The sequence below is a fragment of the Pyxicephalus adspersus genome, chromosome 2, assembly GCF_032062135.1.
Source record: "Pyxicephalus adspersus chromosome 2, UCB_Pads_2.0, whole genome shotgun sequence".
In the NCBI taxonomy this organism is placed as follows: Eukaryota; Metazoa; Chordata; class Amphibia; order Anura; family Pyxicephalidae; genus Pyxicephalus; species Pyxicephalus adspersus.
Window position 1 is genome coordinate 116,113,630 of NC_092859.1, and position 6,000 is coordinate 116,119,629.

General features: G+C 35.5%; 1 protein-coding gene across 1 annotated transcript in view; it reads left to right on the forward strand.

Moving 5' to 3' along the window:
- Nucleotides 1-5,789, forward strand: part of ARSA (arylsulfatase A) — a 34,985-nt gene extending 29,196 nt beyond the window's left edge. Inside the window, exon 9 of the transcript XR_011919516.1 lies at nt 4,861-5,789. The gene's annotated coding sequence lies outside the window, so the exon portion shown is untranslated. The remainder of the gene's footprint in view (nt 1-4,860) is intronic.
- The last annotated feature ends 211 nt before the right edge of the window (nt 5,790-6,000 follow it).

The following is a 6,000-nucleotide window of genomic DNA, read 5'->3' on the forward strand; positions in this document are numbered from 1 at the left end:
ATAATAATGCATAATGCAAAGAAAGGCCTAAGTTGGTAAACCATGAGGCTGTTGTCATTGATGTCTTTTCTGGTCAGTATTCAAGATGCTGCAGCCTTCTGTCTGTGTCAGTCATATAAACTATCCTGTGAATTAGCATTTTAGGGACCAATTATTTTGGGTGTTTCCATCTGTTACCTCTAATTTAGACAATTCAGCCCCAGCGTTGAATGGTTAGTTCTAGGCTATAGAATGGGACTTGGCTTGTCCCGTATTCAGCAGCACAGGTTTTGGTAATGCTCAGTTGACTTCTATCCCTATCCTGTTCTCACCTTAGAGCAATAATTTTCCAATTAAAAAATGACATTGTATTAATGTGTTAGAAAATGAGTAATGTTATCTTCCAGGAGTCCATTTCTTTTGCCAAGACTGTCTAGGCCCATCTGTTTCAGAGTCATCCCATCTGTGTTCTTCATAGGACAGAACCTTCAGGTTTAGCACAGATTCAAGAAATGCAAGATAAAGTTTAGACATTTTGATTACTTTCCAATACATGTCAAAAATATGTTCATTTATCCACGTTTTGTTACATAGCTACAGAAAGAAAAGATCCAGAATAAAAATAAAACTAATACTGTTTTTTATCTTTCTAAATCTGGATCAGCTTGCTAAAAACAGTATTGCCTTTCTGAGTCAGCTTTGCTAAGACTAATTCAAATAAATATTTTCTATTCACTGACAATTGTGGATGTATTCACCAACTGGCTTATTGAAAATTCTAAAGTATTGATATTATGCTTGTTTATTTGACTGTATGCTTCTTAAAGCTATTACAGACCATAAAATAGAATTGGTTGTGCCTAAAGGTCATAGATCTGTCTCTGCCCATGAACAGAATTGTACACTGGGTGACCTCCATACACAGTATACAGCTAAATACAGTAGGTTGGCACATTGAAACAGGTTAGAAAACAAAAGGGCAATTTTTCCCTCTAGAAATCCTGAAAGCTAACTAACCTAAATCCCTGACATTTATCCAAGCCTAGGGAAAAACCAGTGAAGAATGTAGAAAACCCCCTCAAGAAAAGGAACCTTTAGAATCATCCTGTCCTAAATAACTTTTATTCTAAAGTCAAGCAGAAAGCATTACATCTGCTCAAACAAATATATAACTTTTATTATTATACAAAGCTGTACTTAAATTGATCAAATGCACAAAAATGATTTTCAAATGATATTGAGGCTTGTATGCAAAAGAAGTGGAGGACAGAAAACTGTTCCAAAATTGTTTCTAAAACTGATTGTTGCTTTTATAACACTATATTTAAAGTGGAAATAGGTTTTGTTTCCTGGTGATTAGGCTTCTAAAATTTGGAGAATAGAGGTAATCTAAAGCTCCATTTATGTAGGTGAAGCTGCAAAATTGGCAAATGGCCTATGGCAATCTCATTTAAAGAGACACTCAGTTTGACTACAACTTAAAAAATATGGCAAACAGGACATGTACATGCAAATATTGTGCCATTATAATAATATATATTATATATACATGTAAATATCCCTCTGAAAAGTAATGATCGTAGCTGCTCACCAATTTTATAAATAGGACAAATAATGCAATTTTGTTTGTAAAAGGCCTGTGTATACAAGATACAGATTTAACCTGTCATCCGTGTCGATTGGTAGGGTGTGTGCTCGGAATTTTTTTTTTTTAATTCTAAAATTTTTTTTGAAAAGAGCAGTGAGTTTAGAATCTGAATTTCTTCATTTGTTGACTAAATGTTGTATTACTCCATGAAGTTTTTGGTTTTGAGACATTTTTTCTTTTTTTAAACATCCACCAAGGCGACTTTCCACATAGCAAAGATTAGAAAGGGAGATTGCTTTATTCATCATACATCTTTGAGACTGCAGCAAATAAATGCTCAACAACAACCTGGCTTCATAACTCCAATGGTCATTTTATTTTATTTTTTGTTAAAGTCAACTTGTAAAGTGTTAAAAGTGTGGTATGGAAATGAGTGAATAGTGCCGGAGGAAACCTTTCTGCAGTTCAAATGTCTGCTAGACTTACACAATCTCAGATTATGTGCAGTCCTTTAACTTCCTTTAGTTTTCGACCATGAAAGAAAGAAGCTGATTGGGTAATTTGAGCAGAACAGGCCATTATTCATTGATAAAAACTTTCATACTTGGGAGCCACTATGTTTGTTGCCTTTTTACACCATTAATTCAAGAGTCTGAATTGATCAAGCAGGAGCTCATAGTATCTCATTAACTGAAGGTCATGGGTATAAACAAGCTGGTAGTTGACAGATGTATTGATTGGACTGCAAGAGGCTTTAATGATTTTAGTGGTAAATTTATTTATATATTTCTGTTGGGTCCTACTGTGCTTCCACTGACATACACTGTCTAAACAACCTAAAGTAATCATTAAAATACACTGCTTTGGTGTAAAAGCCAGGTAACCCTCCAGTTGTAAACAGTAGGAACAGCATTTGTAAATATTTCCAAGCAGATCTTTAAGGAATTTAAATGTCTTCTAATAAACATAGGATCAGCATAGGAGAATCCTCCTTTCGAAAATGTTTGTTACATGACAGGATACTAATCCTATCACTTCAATAGTTTCTGACCCAGCGGTTTAAATCAGGCACTCCAGGCAGATGAAATGTAACTCTTTTAACTAAGTAACTTTAAGTAACTTTTTTATTTGAGCTAAAAAAATACCTGTTGATTTTTTTACTTGTGAAAAAGGTCTTGGGTGAATTTGTTCAGATGCATTCCAGGTCAGCCCAGCTTGCCAGGTTTGATTGCCTGTGTAACCAAAAAGCAGGGCTTGATATCTTTTGTGCATTATGCGTGTTAGGCTATGTACATATGTGTGATAATTTTCTCCTAATACGAACGGTTCGGCGAGAATCTATCATGTGTACACTGGTCACTCAACGTTGTTCATGAATCTACCTTGATGGATACATAAACAACTTGCGGGGCATGACCGCTATACATTTCAATTGTGCTGCTTGTTCGTTATCCCCCCTCTCTATAGAACAGAATGGTTGCTGTCTGTAAAGCGCTTGTTCATTCATTTGTCACTGGAACCAATCATGAAAGACAATTTCCAGCAACAAAAATCAGCTTTACACTATTGGGCAAATATAGTAATTCTGGTTCCCTTTGCTGCTACAGATATCAGGTCTGCTTTTGCCAACCAAAAGGGACTTTCTAGCTCAGGGAGATTGCCAGCATACCAGTCCAGTGAGTATTTAGTATGGGACATGGCTCAATACTGAATTACCTTGGTTACTCATGTTGTATCAACTTTGATGAAATCACTGTTTCCATCCTGGGACTTGTCCTTGCTTTTGAAAGCCCTCTTGGGACTTTCATGTGCCTCTAGAATATGTTTAATATAATATCTAATATAACAGCCATTACCTAACCTAGGAGAGATTTGAGACTTCACCTTCAAAGAGCATTTTGCACTTTTACCAAGAAGGACATCCTACGTCTACATCAATAAGCACAGTTTTGGCCCAAGGTTTTCTTCAAAGTTTTTTGCCAACTCCATCCATCTTGCTGGTTCTTCCTGGTTTGGCTGAACATTTAGAAGAGGAGTACCTCAGTCCATTGAACATTGTGAAGCTGACTACACCCTACCAGAAACAAAGTAATTTTGAAATGAGATAATTTGTTCATACTACCTCTTGGTTTTCGTAAAGGTATGATCACTTTGCCAAGAATGGATTTAATATGGATTGGGTGGTGATTTTTTGGTTACTGATAAGTCCAGACCTCAAGCAAACCTAAATACTGTGGCAGGATCTTAAAGCAGGCCTAAACTCAAAGTTTTTACTTTACATAAAAGGGTAGACAACCCTTTTATATAAAGTAAACATATTATTTTGTTATTTTTCATTAATGCACAAACAGGGTTAAGAACCTCTCCTTTCTGAATGGGCACACAGAGCCTCCTGGAATACCTACTTTACGCATCCCAGGAGGCTCCTGGCTGCCCCTTCTGTGCTTTCCCAACATGGGGCATTTTCCTACACTGAAGGGAAAGAGATGATGATCTTACACATGCACAGTGAGATCGGCTTTCTTTTTTTTCCCCCTTTACAGCAGGCTATGTCACCCAACCTCGCACCAGTGCAGTGTGAGATCGGGTGACATATCCAGAAAAAGGAGGAAAAATACAGAAGATGGTGGCGCCCGGCACTTCCTCTGCACTGGGTCAAAGATGAATTCCAGGATGGTGCGCGACCTGGGGAATCTGGAGGATTAAAGGTTAGTTGGATTTTTTTCTTTTTTGGTTTAGTTCTGGAGCTGTGCATAAACCAATGCCAATAATCTCAATGAATTGAAACAATGTTATAAAAACAGATGAGCCAAATTCCTTCACAAGGATGTGACAGTTGGATAAAGTCCTACAGAAAGCAATCACTTCAAGTTATTGCTGGTTAAGGTGGTTCAAACTATCATATCATGGAGTGTACTTTTCATGTTTTTCACACAAGGCTTCTCCATTTTGGCTTTATTTTTATTAAACAAATAATGACATTGTGAAGTCCGGTAAGTGTTTTTACATTTAAATAATTTCAGAACCTGCTAAGGACCAGGTGCTTTTTTATTATGTCTGATACCTAAAACAATAGAATTAAAGAGGGTGTGATTTTGTTTTCACATGACAGTATGTACTAGCAATACAATATAGCAAGCACTTACAAATCCTGTACTGTAATTAAACTGGTTAAATGAATGTTCAATAAAAATAACACAGTAACATTCCTAATTTATTTTATATTCTTTTTAAGTGGTGTTATCAATTCTAGTTTGCACAATGCTTAAACTGTTTCCTTCCTACACCTCCAGATGGAAAGTCAGCATGAACGGACATGTAGAGCAGAAATATTGTCGTTTAACTGAGGATAGATCAGAGGCATATGGACATAAGTGGAGGAATGTTTACATTCTGGTCCAGTACCTGGCATAGAATTTGAAAGTGAATCACTCTCTTACTACATGCACCTGACTGGTATAATTTTCTGAGTACAACATGTAAACTCTATGAATGTGATTGACAGAGAATATTGTTAAGTTAGAAATGTTAAATACGGTAAGTATTAAAAATCCAGACACAAGATCATACTGTTTTGACTATAGTCACACAGGCTAATATCATATTGTCATGGTTAATGGTGAATTGCATACTTATATATGAATTGTCCATGCTGCTAATGTATCTGAATAAAGTCTACAGGGCTTTAGGTTTGATTTGTGAATATGAAATGTAAAGAAACACCAGTGTAATGAATGTATTACAATTTGTCATATAAGATAAAAATTAACCTAAATTAAATTAGCATACCCTATTATAAAAGTGTTTTACAAACAGAAGATTTATAGACAATCCAGTCTAATTAAGTTCCTCTTATTTGTGGATATATAGTAAGATCAAATACACTAACCTTAAAACTTTCTGTGCTGGGACCTATAAAATCAATTTTTTCCTTTTCCAAGTTTGTCTGGTGTACTACAGTTTTCCACATCCCTCCGACTGATGCTATAATGATGAGGATAAGTTCATAAAAGTTAATGTTGCTTTGTGATCCCTGCCTCTTACTGTATCGCCTTCATTTTCCTTGCAATGAAATTGCTGTACAACAAGGAGGAGAGGCACAAAACATTTTTACATTTACAACCTTTACCACACTGACAAACTTGTATGCACGTTTTTTTTATAATTGTGTTATGCTTAAATACTCCTGTACTATGTTTAAATATTAAAGTTATATATAAATAAAAATAATAGATTTTTTATGGCCTAACCTTTTTACTGTTGTAACCTTTGTGTGGAATTTTGTGATTTGTATCATCATATATGGAATGTATGTATTCTGCAATCACTTTGTCTTTGGGCAATTTGTAAGATATTGCACTCAGCATCCTTGATCAATGACTACAGCTGGAAAAATTACTTAATATGCTGTAAGAGCTCAATAATGAACTTGG